This window comes from Balaenoptera acutorostrata, chromosome 11, assembly GCF_949987535.1.
Source record: "Balaenoptera acutorostrata chromosome 11, mBalAcu1.1, whole genome shotgun sequence".
NCBI classification, from domain to species: Eukaryota; Metazoa; Chordata; class Mammalia; order Artiodactyla; family Balaenopteridae; genus Balaenoptera; species Balaenoptera acutorostrata.
This window is the reverse complement of record NC_080074.1, coordinates 48,822,075-48,834,795: the sequence shown is the minus strand read 5'-3', so window position 1 is coordinate 48,834,795 and position 12,721 is coordinate 48,822,075. Positions and strand designations below refer to the sequence as shown.

The 12,721-nt window shown below is 37.8% G+C and overlaps 1 protein-coding gene across 6 annotated transcripts in view; it reads left to right on the top strand.

Annotated features, from left to right (window-relative positions):
* FRS2 (fibroblast growth factor receptor substrate 2) overlaps positions 1-12,721 on the top strand; it is a 125,816-nt gene that overhangs the window by 59,140 nt on the left and 53,955 nt on the right. For 2 of the 6 annotated variants that reach the window (XM_057556596.1, XM_057556595.1), the window contains exon 4: positions 1,990-2,061. The exons of the other annotated variants lie outside the window; for them this stretch is intronic. The gene's annotated coding sequence lies outside the window, so the exon portion shown is untranslated. The remainder of the gene's footprint in view (positions 1-1,989; positions 2,062-12,721) is intronic. 6 annotated transcript variants of the gene reach the window in all.

The following is a 12,721-nucleotide window of genomic DNA, read 5'->3' as shown; positions in this document are numbered from 1 at the left end:
TTTAAAGAATGAGCTTTTGACTCTGTTGATCATCTCTTTTGTAAATGTTTTCATACCTTTTAAGTCCTGCTGTTTATTATTTCTTTCTACTTTCTCAGAATGTTTAGGGGTCATTTTTGCTGACCTTTTAAAAAAAACTTTAAAATTTGGATTTTTAGTCTGTAAATTTGCCTTTAAGTGCCTTCTTACCTGCTTCCCCACATGTTTTGATATATAATATTCTTGGTTTTTTTCACTTAAAAAATAAATTCTTATTTGCTCCATGAATTATTTAGAAGTGTATACTTAATTTCAAAATATATAACTTTTAAAATGAAAATTTTTATTAAACAGTTCTAAGTTGATTTCATTATGGTCAGAAACCGTAATAAAATTTGAGAGACTAATTTTAAGACCGAGTATATAGCTAGTTTTCATAAATGTTCCATGTGCATTTGGAAAGAATGTGAATTCTCCAGTTTATTACAGCGCTATATAATATGTCCATGAGCTTATTAATTGTTCAATTCAGATCTTTAATGTTTGTCTGTCTAGGTTTTGTTTTGGATTTTGGTTTGGTTTTATTTTGGAACTTTTCTATCAGTTTCTCTACTGAGAAAGACATGTTAATGTCTCTCACGTAGTAGTAGGTTTGTCAGTTTCTCTGTTGTAGATATGTTAATTTTTATTTTATTTATTTTGAGGCTATGTTATTAAGTACTTACAGATTTAGAATTGTTCTTTTTGTTGAACTTTTCATCATTATGAAAAGGCTTTCTGTGTAAAGACATTTTTAGCCTTATGGCTTTATTATTGTTGTTGGCTGTTTGCTTGGATTAATATAGCTATTCTAGCTTCCTTTTGATTATTAGTATTTTCCATTCCTTAGTTTTTCATTGGTTCTGTGTTTTGGTTTGTATTTTGTAAATAGGGTATGGTTGACTTGTGTTTTTGTTCTGATTGACAATCTTTATTTTTTTACTGGAGAATTTCAGTCTTTTGTGATTGCTGTTAGATTTGGATTTATTTCTGTCTTTGCCTGTAGTCTTTATGTTTGTCCTACTCCCCCTTTCTCCCATTCTTCTGGTTTTTTGTGTTGAGCTATGTGTGTAATGCCTTCATTGAGGCATGCTTTCTTCTCATTCCATCCCACCCCACAACATCTTGCACACATGCATGCTCATTTATAAGTTAATATATTCTTTATTCTTTTAGTGTTTTTATCTGTATATTTTAACATGTATCCTCTTTTGTAAGGAAAAGTCTAAATCAGTATCTTTAACCTGTTCCTGAATAACATAATTTTAAAATGCTCTGATTGTCCTCCTCCCAACCTGGAACACCATCCTCTATTGTTATAGTTTTGGAATATTTCTCTCCTGCATACCTACACATTTATAGACAAATTATTGTTTTAGGTAGTCAGTCTTTGTTTAAATTTATTTACTCTTTTCTTGGTTCATTATCCCTTTTTGTATTTGAGACCTTCCCTATGAGGTAATTTTTTTCTACCTGAAGTACCTCCTTTAGAATTTCCTTTAGTGAAAAAGACACTTTTTTGTTTGTTATCTGAAGATGTCTTTATATTGAAATATCCCCATTCTTGAAAGATAATTTCTCTGATTTCTCTGTGTGTAGAATTCTAAGTTTTCTCATTACATTGAGGTCGTTATTCATGTCTTTTGACTGTCAGTGTTACTGTTGAGAAGTACAATTGCCCTTTCTTTGTATATATCTTTTATTTGACTGTTTTCAAGCCTTTTTGCCCCCCTTTGGTGTTCTGCAGTTTTATATAATGTATTGAGGTGTTCTTTTCTTCTACTTCATCATTTTATTTTACTATTTATAATCCTACATGGGATTCTTTGGGCTTCTGGATCTGAGGATGTCTTCGAATAATTATGTTAAATTCTTGACCTTTATCTCTTTGAGTAATGCCTATTATTTTCTTTATTTTTGCCTTCTACAACTGTTTTAAAAGGTATAATTTTCTCCTTTTTTCCCCCAAAGGACAGGTTTTCTTCAGTCCTTAAGGATTCAGCTCCTTACATGGGCTTTGGCAGAGGTCATGAGGCAGCATCTGTAAGTCTAAATTAGGATGGGGTGTATGGTTTTTCTGGGCTTCATGAGAATGACTCTTGACTTCCCTGTTGTCAGTTATACAACTCACACAGCAGTGTAGTTTCACATACAGTTTGGAAACCACATAGGTATTAAAGACTCTCACTTTGGAAATGTCTCTCATGCCTCTTTTTTTTTTTTTTTTTTTTAGTGTTTCATTTTATTTGTTTTAAAATTTTTATTTATTTATTTATTTATATTTTTGGCTGCATTGGGTCTTTGTTGCTGTGTGCGGACTTTCTCTAGTTACGGCGAGCGGGAGCTATTCTTTGTTGTGGTGCGTGGGCTTCTTATTGTGGTTGGCCTCTCGTTGCAGAGCACGAGCTGTAGGCGTGCGGGCTTCAGTAGTTGTGGCACGTGGGCTCAGTAGTTGTGGCTCCAGAGTGCAGGCTCAGTAGTTGTGGCGCACGAGCTTAGTTGCTCCACGGCATGTGGGATCTTCCTGGGCGAGGGCTCGAACCTGTGTCCCCTGCATTGGCAGGTGATTCTTAACCACTGTGCCACCAGGGAAGCCCCTCTCATGCCTCTTCTATATTTCCAATGATCAGCTTCTTAATGGCCTTGTCCTTGGGTACATATCTGGTGCATTTAGTACAGTGAATATGCTGCAAGGGGCAGCAGCCCTTTTTGGCATGACCATTGTTCCTTCTTTCCTTGGTCATTGGAGATGAGGAGTTTTTAATTCCAGTTAGACATACATTAGACCTTTAATCTGTTTTCCATGTTTCTCACCCCTTTTCATCTTTTTCCTTCTCCACAAGCTCATATAAGAACTGGCTTGTAGTTATAAATTCTCACAGGAGATTGTTTTACTTCCTTTTACCAGCACTAAGATTAAAGAAGGCAAGTTTGCTTGCTGTCACCTTCTGCTAGATAGGTTTACTGCTCATTCAGTTGTATGCCTTTCAGATTTTCAGCTATATGCAAGGTTCTTTGATTACGTCTCCATATTGGGAGTCTCAGAATATGTATCCTGTCTCCAGCACTCTAGTTTTCAAAGCATTGCTGTGAGGTAATAGTAAAGTCAAGAGCCACCTTCCATAGCGTCTGTATGTTTGTGCCAAATTAAGAAGTTTAAAAATATTAAAAAAAAAATTTATACAGCATTTTAGATTCAGACAGTCTGGGCACCTAATCTACCATGTTGCCAGAAATGGAAATCCTTGATCCATTTGAAATAAATACACATTTTAGATAAGGTTTATGTAAGAAATATGGCACAGAGTTCCAATCATCAGGCCCCCATTTAAAAAAAAATCCTTGGCACTAAGTTTGGATAATTCATCCCCTTTTACTTGCTCAAGCTAAAATAAAATGTTTAAGGGGTGTGTGTGTGTCTGTGTAAGTAATAGTCATATATATGATACTTAACATATTTATTTTTAACATCTTTATTGGAGTATAATTGCTTTACAATGGTGTGTTAGTTTGTGCTTTATAACAAAGTGAATCAGCTATACATATACATATATCCCCATATCTCCTCCCTCTTGCATCTCCCTCCCACCCTCCCTATCCCACCCCTCTAGGTGATCACAAAGCACTGAGCTGATCTCCCTGTGCTATGCGGCTGCTTCCCAGTAGCTATCTATTTTACATTTGGTAGTGTATATATGTCCATGCTGCCACTCTCTCACTTCGTCCCAGTTTACCCTTCCCCCTCCCCGTGTCCTCAAGTCCATTCTTTACTTCTGCATCTTTATTCCTGTCCTGCCCCTAGGTTCTTCTAGGTTTTTTTTTTTTTTTTTTTTAGATTGCATATATATGTGATAGCATACGGTATTTGTTTTTCTCTTTCTGACTTACTTCACTCTGTATGACAGACTCTAGGTCCATCCACCTCACCATATTATATAATATATTTATATTATATAATAATGTAAAATATAAAATAATGTGTATATTTGATTTCCTGATTTAACCAAGTACAGCTAACCTCAGGTCTGTTTTGATTTAGGTAAGATGGTTTCTGCTAGACTTGCTTAATAACTGTGCCAGTGGAAACAGTTGTGCTTCATTTAGGTTGGGAGCCCTGCTCAGGTAGCGGTGAGGTAGGGGAAATGGTAATTATACCCAGGTATTCTGAATAATGATAAAAAAATAGTTTTTCCATTCATCTCCTTTTTAATGTAAATGATTAAGTGGCGGGGAGGGGGATGGGGGGAGTTGGGGGGTGGGCAGAGCAACATTATAGGCCACCTTTGTCTTACAGATTGATTTTACAAGAAGTTTGTTAGTGGACTGTCAGAACAGCTGTGTGAGGACACATCAACCATGACTGCGTTTGATATGAAACATAAAAACTTGGTTAGGATTCTTGACCTTAATTTTTTTCTTTTGGGAAAGGTGATACTGGTAACACCTTTGTCTTACAGAGGCTTCTGCTTTCCTTGAGTATTGCAGCTTGCTTTTTCCTTGAATCCACGGAGCTGAGTCTCCCAAAACAGCCTTATAGCTTTCCTTTTCTGTTGAGAAAAACCTCTGAAAAGATTCCTCTTCTCTGAATCTGTTAACAACGATATGATTTTTTTTCTTCTTTTGTTTATTAATATGGAGAATTACTTTGTTTTTCCTAACATTAGACCAACCTTTGATACCTTATATGTTACTGGACTCAGTTTGCTAATATTTTAAGAATTTTGCACTAGTATTCATGACGGATATCAGCCTATAATTTTTTTTTTTTATAGGCTGTGCTCTTTTTTGGATTTTAGTGTCAAGGTTATACTAGTCTCAAGATGAGTCAGAGAGGGTATCTTCTTTAACTGTTCTTTGGAATACATCATGGAAAATTATTTTTCTTGCACATTTGACAGAATTCATCTGTTAAAGCCATCCAGGCCTAGAATTTCTTTACAGGAGGATTTTTTGATTCCTGATTGATTTTTTTTTTTAAGATTATAATACTATTCATATTTTTATTTCTTCTTGAATCATATTTGGTAAGTTATTTTTTTCTAGGAATTTAACATGTTTTGTTACAATTTTGCTTGTAATATTTTCTTATCTTTGGAATCTAATTTGGAGCAGTTTTCAAAGTATGTTCTGTAGACCTTTGTGGGTCCCTGTGACTGGGTAGTCTGGGAGGTCAAAACTATTTTCATAATACCGATTCTTTTGTATTTTTTCACTATGTTGACATTTGCAGTGATGCTGCAAAAGCAGTGGTGGATAAAACTGCTAACACCTTAGCACATATTAAGGCAGTGGTGCCAAAGTGAACAATTATATTCTTCATTGCCATGTATTCGTAGTTTCTTGTTGTTGTTTTAATCCAGTTTCATTTAAGAATGTCTTTGATGAAGCAGTAAAAATATTAATTTCATTTCATTTTGCCTTTGAGTACACATCTTTTTAATATTATGTGTGATGAAAGGGGAAGAATTCATAAAGCACTTCTACTCCATACTGAAGCAAGATAGTCGTCTTCAGAAGAAGTTCCTGTTCAGTTGAGTTTTGAACTTAACTACCTACTTTTTTCCGTAACACCCCTTTTGTTCTTGAAAGAACAGAATAGGAAAACTTCAGTTATTCGAACTTATGTATTTGACGTTTATTTTTCTCAAAAATGAACTTAAGTGAGCCTAACACTTCAAGAAAAAATAGCTGTATTTGTAGCCAATGGTTAAAAAAACAATCAAGCTTTCAAATGGAATTTGCAAGTATGGAAAACTTGTATCTAACACCGTGAGCTTGACAGCTTCCCGATACTTAAAGACCTTCTGGTGAGATGGGTAATGATATTAAAGAGTGTGATTTTTTTTTTCGCCTTGATGTTGTATTCTGACTTGTGTCAAAAATCTGCAAACCAGTTATTTTCCAAATGACCAATGTATGATGATACAAAGTCACATATGGGTAAAAGATCCATTAAAAGTGCAAGATAAACCAGTGGATTTTAATGTAACAGAGTGCGAAAAGTTCATTTATATGGTTTTAGAAACCACATTGTAATTAACCTTTAAGAAGGTTATTTGTTGAGTTTAGGTATAATATCAAAAATATCAACAGTTATGTGATTTTTAAAACAGTTATTAAAATATTCTTTTTTCTGATTATATATCTGTGTGAAGCTAGATTTTCTTTATATGCTTATATACCTTAACCGAAACAGCATATCACAGAATCAGTCATAAGAATCCACCTGTCTTCTCTAAAGCCAGACATTAAAAATATTTGCAAAAGTATAAAATAATGTCACTTTCCCTACTAAATTTCTAGGAAAATAGGTTTTTTTCAAGTTATTTTTTCATAAAATATTTTTGTTAATGTGTAATAGGCTTATTCTTTTAAATAAACTAATATTTTAAACATTTTCATATTTAATTTCTAATTTGGTAAATATTAATAGATATAACACAGCTAAACAAAACCTCTTTTTGAAAAATCCTCAATTTTTAGAACTGTAAAGGGTCCACAGACCAAAAAGCTGGTGAACTGCTTGATGACCTACAGAAAATGTAATGATGTTTCTTTTTTATTTCTGATATTTTACATTTGTCTCTCTTTCCTTAAAAAAAACGAAAACGAAAGAAGATGGCATGCCCCAATTGTGTATTTAAAAAAAATTGTCTCCCTTACATTTTTCAGATTGTTTTTCAAAACATCTGTAAAAAGTGATGATAAATACATCTACCATCGTGTTGATTAATTTAAAAATATCATAGGCCTACTCCGGTCTCTGCATGAATTTATTTCTATATTTTGTTATGCAAATCCCTACAAAATAACATATAAATTTCTTTTAAAAACTAAGGCCCTCTTGGGACTTCGCTGGTGGTGCAGTGGTTAACCCACCTTCCAGTGCAGGGAACACGGGTTCAAGCCCTGGTCCGGGAACATCCCACATGCCGCAGAGCAACTAAGCCCGTGCGCCACAACTACTGAGCCTGTGCTCTAGAGCTTGCGAGCCACAACTGCTAAGCCTGCGTGCCACAACTACTGAAGCCCATGCGCCCCGAGCCTGTGCTCCGCAACAAGAGAAGACACTGCAATTAGAAGCCCACGCACCGCAACGAAGAGCAGCCCCCTCTTGCCACAACTAGAGAAAGCCCGCATGCAGCAATGAAGACCCGATGCAGACAAAAATAAATTAAATAATTAATAAAAAAAACTAAGGCCCTCTTAGAAACAATGACAGCCCAATAAGGAGCACACCTGATGCCCAGATTTTGGTTTCTAATACAGTTCTCCAGTGAAGGGAACCAGGGTTTCTTGGAGAAATGGCTGATTCTACGACTGGGGCAAGAAATGTATAAGATCAGGCTGGGGACTTCCCTGGCAGTCCAATGGTTAAGACTCTGTGCTTCCAATGTGGGGGGGCGTGAGTTCAATCCCTAGTTGGGGAACTAAGATCCCACATGCTGCTTGACCAAAAAAAGAAAAACTCCGTTGGAGCATCTTGTAGTGCCAAAAAGTAAGAAGGTGCTTCAACAAACAAACCCACGGTAATGGGAATATGACAAAGGGCTGAAAGAGCCCTCAGTGGCCAAAGTTGGAATAATTTGAGCAAGAAAATAAATTAAGTATAAAGTAGTATTGGATTATAACCTAAAGTATAAAGTAAATATCCTTGGTTCCATACTAATATAAATAAATGATTGAATAAAGAAGTGGAGAAGAGAAAATCTGTGCAGAAGACCTCTAAATAATTTAGGTTGATCATTTATCTTCAACAGGGTAGAAAATAACTCCCCACTCCTTAAGTGTGGGCTAATGACTTTCAAAGAGTACACTAATGAAAGGATCTTGGGAGAAGTAATTTTACAGTGGAGAAACTTGGCAAACACTACCTCAGCCAGGTGATCAGGATCAATATCAATAGTGATAAGTCATAGTGATAGGATACTTCCAGGAATATGTTGTGATGAAATGGTACTTTATCTCTGTGTTCTTCCTCCCCTAAACCCCATAACTCTCATCTAATCATGAGGAAAACATTAGACAAATCCCAGTAGAGGGCCCTTCTACAAAATACTTGACCAGTATTCCCCAAGACTGTCAAGGTCTTGCCATAAACCCTACCCTCAGTGTGACATTCTACAAGTGGGAGGGAACTCAAAAACCAGAGCCTCACCCTGAGGAGTGAAGGCTTCAAATCCAACATCAGGCATCCCAGCTTTTTTTTTTTTTTTAATTTTATAGCTACTTTATTTATTTATTTATTTATTTTTGGCTGTGTTGGGTCTTCGGTTCGTGCGAGGGCTTTCTCTGGTTACGGCAAGTGGGGGCCACTCTTCATCGCGGTGCGGGGACCGCTCTTCATCGCGGTGCGCGGGCCTTTCACTATCGCGGCCCCTCCCGTTGCGGGGCACAGGCTCCAGACGCGCAGGCTCAGTAGCTGTGGCTCACGGGCCCAGCCGCTCCGCGGCATGTGGGATCTTCCCAGACCAGGGCTCGAACCCGTGTCCCCTGCATTAGCAGGCAGATTCTCAACCACTGCGCCACCAGGGAAGCCCCAGGCATCCCAGCTTTTAAGAGATACATTTGAGAGATGAGCCCCGAAAACATCTAACTTGGAAAACCAAGAGGGCTCGTGTCCTGAGACCCACAAGACTGTAGCAGTCTGAGAAACTGCTGTTAAAGAGCTTGTGCACTTGGACTCACCTACTTCAGGAGCCAACTCAGAGGCAGCTGACTTGTGCCCAGATTTGCTTATATTAAAGCGCTGGCCTGAGAGGCAGGTATCTAATTTAATGCACACATCTAGGAGCCTGCTGGAACGTTCTCTGGGGACAGGCTGGCAGGTGCCATCTTCATGCTCTCCCTTTGTTGTGCTCTAGAGCACCAGTATTTCCCAGAAAGGAGCTTTCACATGCTGGTGCCTCGATTTTTGTGGCCACTGCCTTGGGGATTCCTCTTGATCACCTGGCTCTAGAGGACAGGGGAGCTTGTGTCCCTGGTCCCATGAGACTGTAATAATGTGTCTCCCAGAAACCCCTGTCTGTTACTCAAATTCTTGTAGCTGCTGCCAAGGGACACCTCTACATTATGTGGCTCTGGTGGCCAGTGGGGCTTATGTTCATGAGTCTCACAGGACTGTAACCAATGGAGAAAGAGTTCTTAAACAGTTCAAGGGCACAGCAAGAATTCAGAGCATAGCAAGAGGCAGCAGACCCAGGAGCTCATCAGTCTTTCTGTGAAGGAGACCTATTAGCTAGTCATCATGACTGTGGCCTGAAGGGTGGGTTTCTAATTAAACACGCATCTTGGGACTGGCTGTAATTCTTTCCAGACACCTCGGAGGGTGGATACTACCTTTGAGCTCATCCTCTGCCATACTCCAGAGCACCAGTGTCTCTTGAAGGAGAGCTTTACACGTGTCTGGTGCCCTGGTTTTCACAGCTGCTGCCCAGAGGACACCTTTTGATCACCTGGCTCTGGTAGCTGGGGGCTGGGATGGGGAGGCTTTCATTCCTGGGTCCCACAGGACTGTGGTTTTAGGAAGGATGGTTTTTGGCAGGCTACCACTCCCAGAGCACTGCACAAACAGTGGATTGAGGCACATACACACCCCCTCCCTGACCCTGGCTTTCTGTGAAGGAAGCCTCTTGTCCTGGAGCTTTGGCCTGAGGGGCAGGCTTCAGATTTGGCACACATTTAGTGGCCTGTGGAGTGGCCTATGGCCTGGACTCTCAAGGAACGTATGCTGTAGTTGCCATCTTTGTGCTCTTCCTCTGCCTTGCTCCAGCTCACTAGTATCACTGAGAAAAGAGCATCTACCCTCTCCTGGAGCCTGGATTTCTGCAACTGTAGCCCAGCAGACGCCTCCAGACCGCCTGGCTTTGGTGGCCAGCAGGTCTTATGCTTGTAGTCCCACAGGATTGCATATGTATTCATACTTTTAAAAGCTGATGCCCAAGTTCCTGACTTCAAGTCAGCCTGAGTCTAGGTGCTGAGATCCTCCCCTTTGGGATGCTGACAGGTCTTGGTACATCTTCTACTACTGGGAGCTATTAAAAATATGATAGGCTTCTTAGAGAAGCACAAAGGTTTGAGGGACAACCAAGAGCCGAGGCACAGTTGAACAACAAGTTTCATCTCCTACACAGGACCATTCCTTCAAGACTGGGAGAAGTGGTTATTTCATGTGCTGTACAGAAACCAACACAGAGTCAAGCAAAATGAAGAAACAGAGGAATTTGTTCTAAATGGAAGAATAAGATAAAACCTCAGGAAAAAACCTTAATGAAATCAAGATAAGTAATTTACCTGATAAATTATTCAAAGTAATGATTATAAAGTTGCTTACTGACTTGGGGAGAAGAATGAATGAACACAGTGAGAAGTTAAAGAGATGGAAAATATAAGAAAGTACCAAATAGAAGTCACAGAGCTGAAGAATACAATAATCAAACTGAAAAATACACTAGAGGGATTCAACAGCAGACTAGATGAAGTAGAAGAAAGGATTAACTAACTCAAAAACAAGGCAATAGAACTCACCCAGTCAGAGCAGCAAAAAGAAAAAAAAGAATGAAAAAAAGTGAGGATGACTTAAGGGATTGATGAGACAACATCAAATGGACTAATATTCACATCACAGGGTTCACAGAAGGAGAAGAGAGAGAAAGGGGCAGAAGTCTTATTTGAAGAAACAATGGCTGTAAACTTCCCTAACCTGGAGAAGGAAACAGACATCCAGATCTAGGATGCTCAAAGAATTATAAAAAAAAAAAAAAAAAAAGAGCCCAAGGAGACAGACCCCAAGACACATTATAATTAAAATGTCAAAAAGTTAAAGAGAGGGAATTCCGTGGCAGTCCAGTGGTTAGGACTCCACACTTCCCCTGCAGGGGGCATGGCGTTTGATCCCTGTTCGGGGTACTAAGATCCCCCATGCTGCAAGGCGTGACCAAAAAAAAAAAAGAGAGACTCTTAAAAACAGGAGGAGAAAAACAACTTGTATGCAGGGGAACCCCAATAAGACTACCAACAGATTTTTCAGCATAAACTTTGCAGGCCAGAAGGGAGTGGCATATATTCAAAGTGCTGAAAGAAAAAAAAATCTCCCAACCAAGAATACTCTACCCAGTTATCATTCAGAAGTAAAGGAGAGATACAGAGTTTTCCAGATAAGCAAAAGCTAAAGGAGTTCATCATCATTAAACCAGCCTTACAAGAAATGTTAAAGGACTTCTTTAAGCTGAAAAGGGGCACCAATTAGTAGCAAAAAAAGAAAGAATGAAAGAAAGGTAAACATATAGTAGAGGTAGTAGATTAATCATTTACAAAGGTAGTGTAAAGTTTAAAAGACAAAAGTAATAAAAATAACTATGATTACAATAACTAAGGGATATATAAGATAAAAAGATGTTAAATGTGACATCAAAAGCATACAATGGGGTGGGGGTAATAATACTGAGCTTTACAATGGGATCAAATTTAACCATCTTAAAGTTGATTGTTATAGATATAAGTTGTTATATGTAAGCCTCATGTTAACCACAAACCAAAAATCTGTGGTAAATACTCAAGAAAAAGAGAAAGAAATAAGTATACCACTAAAGAAAGTCACCCAACCACAAAGGAACAGAGCAATAGAAGAAAGGAATAGAGAGGAACCACAAAAACAGCTGGAAAACAATTAACAAAATGGCATTAAATCACATTTATCAAGAATTACTTTAAATGTAAATGGACTAAATTCTCCAATCAAAAGACACACAGTGGCTGGAACAAGACCCCTCTCTCTATATGCTGCCTACAAGAGATTCACTTTAGGTGTAAGGACATACACAGGCTGAAAGTGAAAGGATGGAAAAAGACATTCCATGCAAATGGAAACCAAAAGAAAGCTGTAGTAGCTCTACTTATATCAGACAAATAGACTTTAAAACAAAAGACTAATAAGAGACAAAAAGGGAAAAGGACATTACATAATCATAAAGGGGTCAATCCAACAAGAATAGTAACATTTGTAAATATTTACGCACCCAACATAGGAGCACCTAAATATATAAAGCTAATATTAACAAACCTAAAGGGAGAAGTAGACAACAATACAATGATAGTTGGAAACTTTAATATCCCACTGAAACCAGTGGATAGATCATCCAAACAGAAAATCAGTAAGGAAACATCAGCCTTAAAATACATATTAGACCAGATGAACTTAAATGTTATTTATAGAACACTCTATCCAGAAGCTATGAAGTACACATTCTTCTCAAATGCATATGGAATATTTTTCAAGATAGATCATATGTTAGGTCACAAACTAGTCTTAATAAATTTAAGAGGATTGAAATACTAAGCATCTTTTCTGACCCCAGTGGTATGAAACTGGAAATTAATTACACTAAGAAAACTGGAAAAATCACAAATATGTGGGGATTAAGCAGCATGCTACTGAACAACCAATGGGTGAAAGAAGAAATCAAAAGAAAAGTCAAAAATACCTTGAGACATGAAAATGTAACATACCAACATTTATGGGATGTAGCAAAAGCAGTTCTAAGAGGGAAGTTTGTAGTGATAAATGCCTACTTCAAGAAGTGAGAAAAGTCTCAAACAACCTAACTTTACACCTCAAGGAACTAGGAAAAGAAGAACAAATGAAGCCTAAAGTTAAAAGGGAGGAAATAACAAAGGTTAGAGCAGAGATAAATTAGAGACTAAA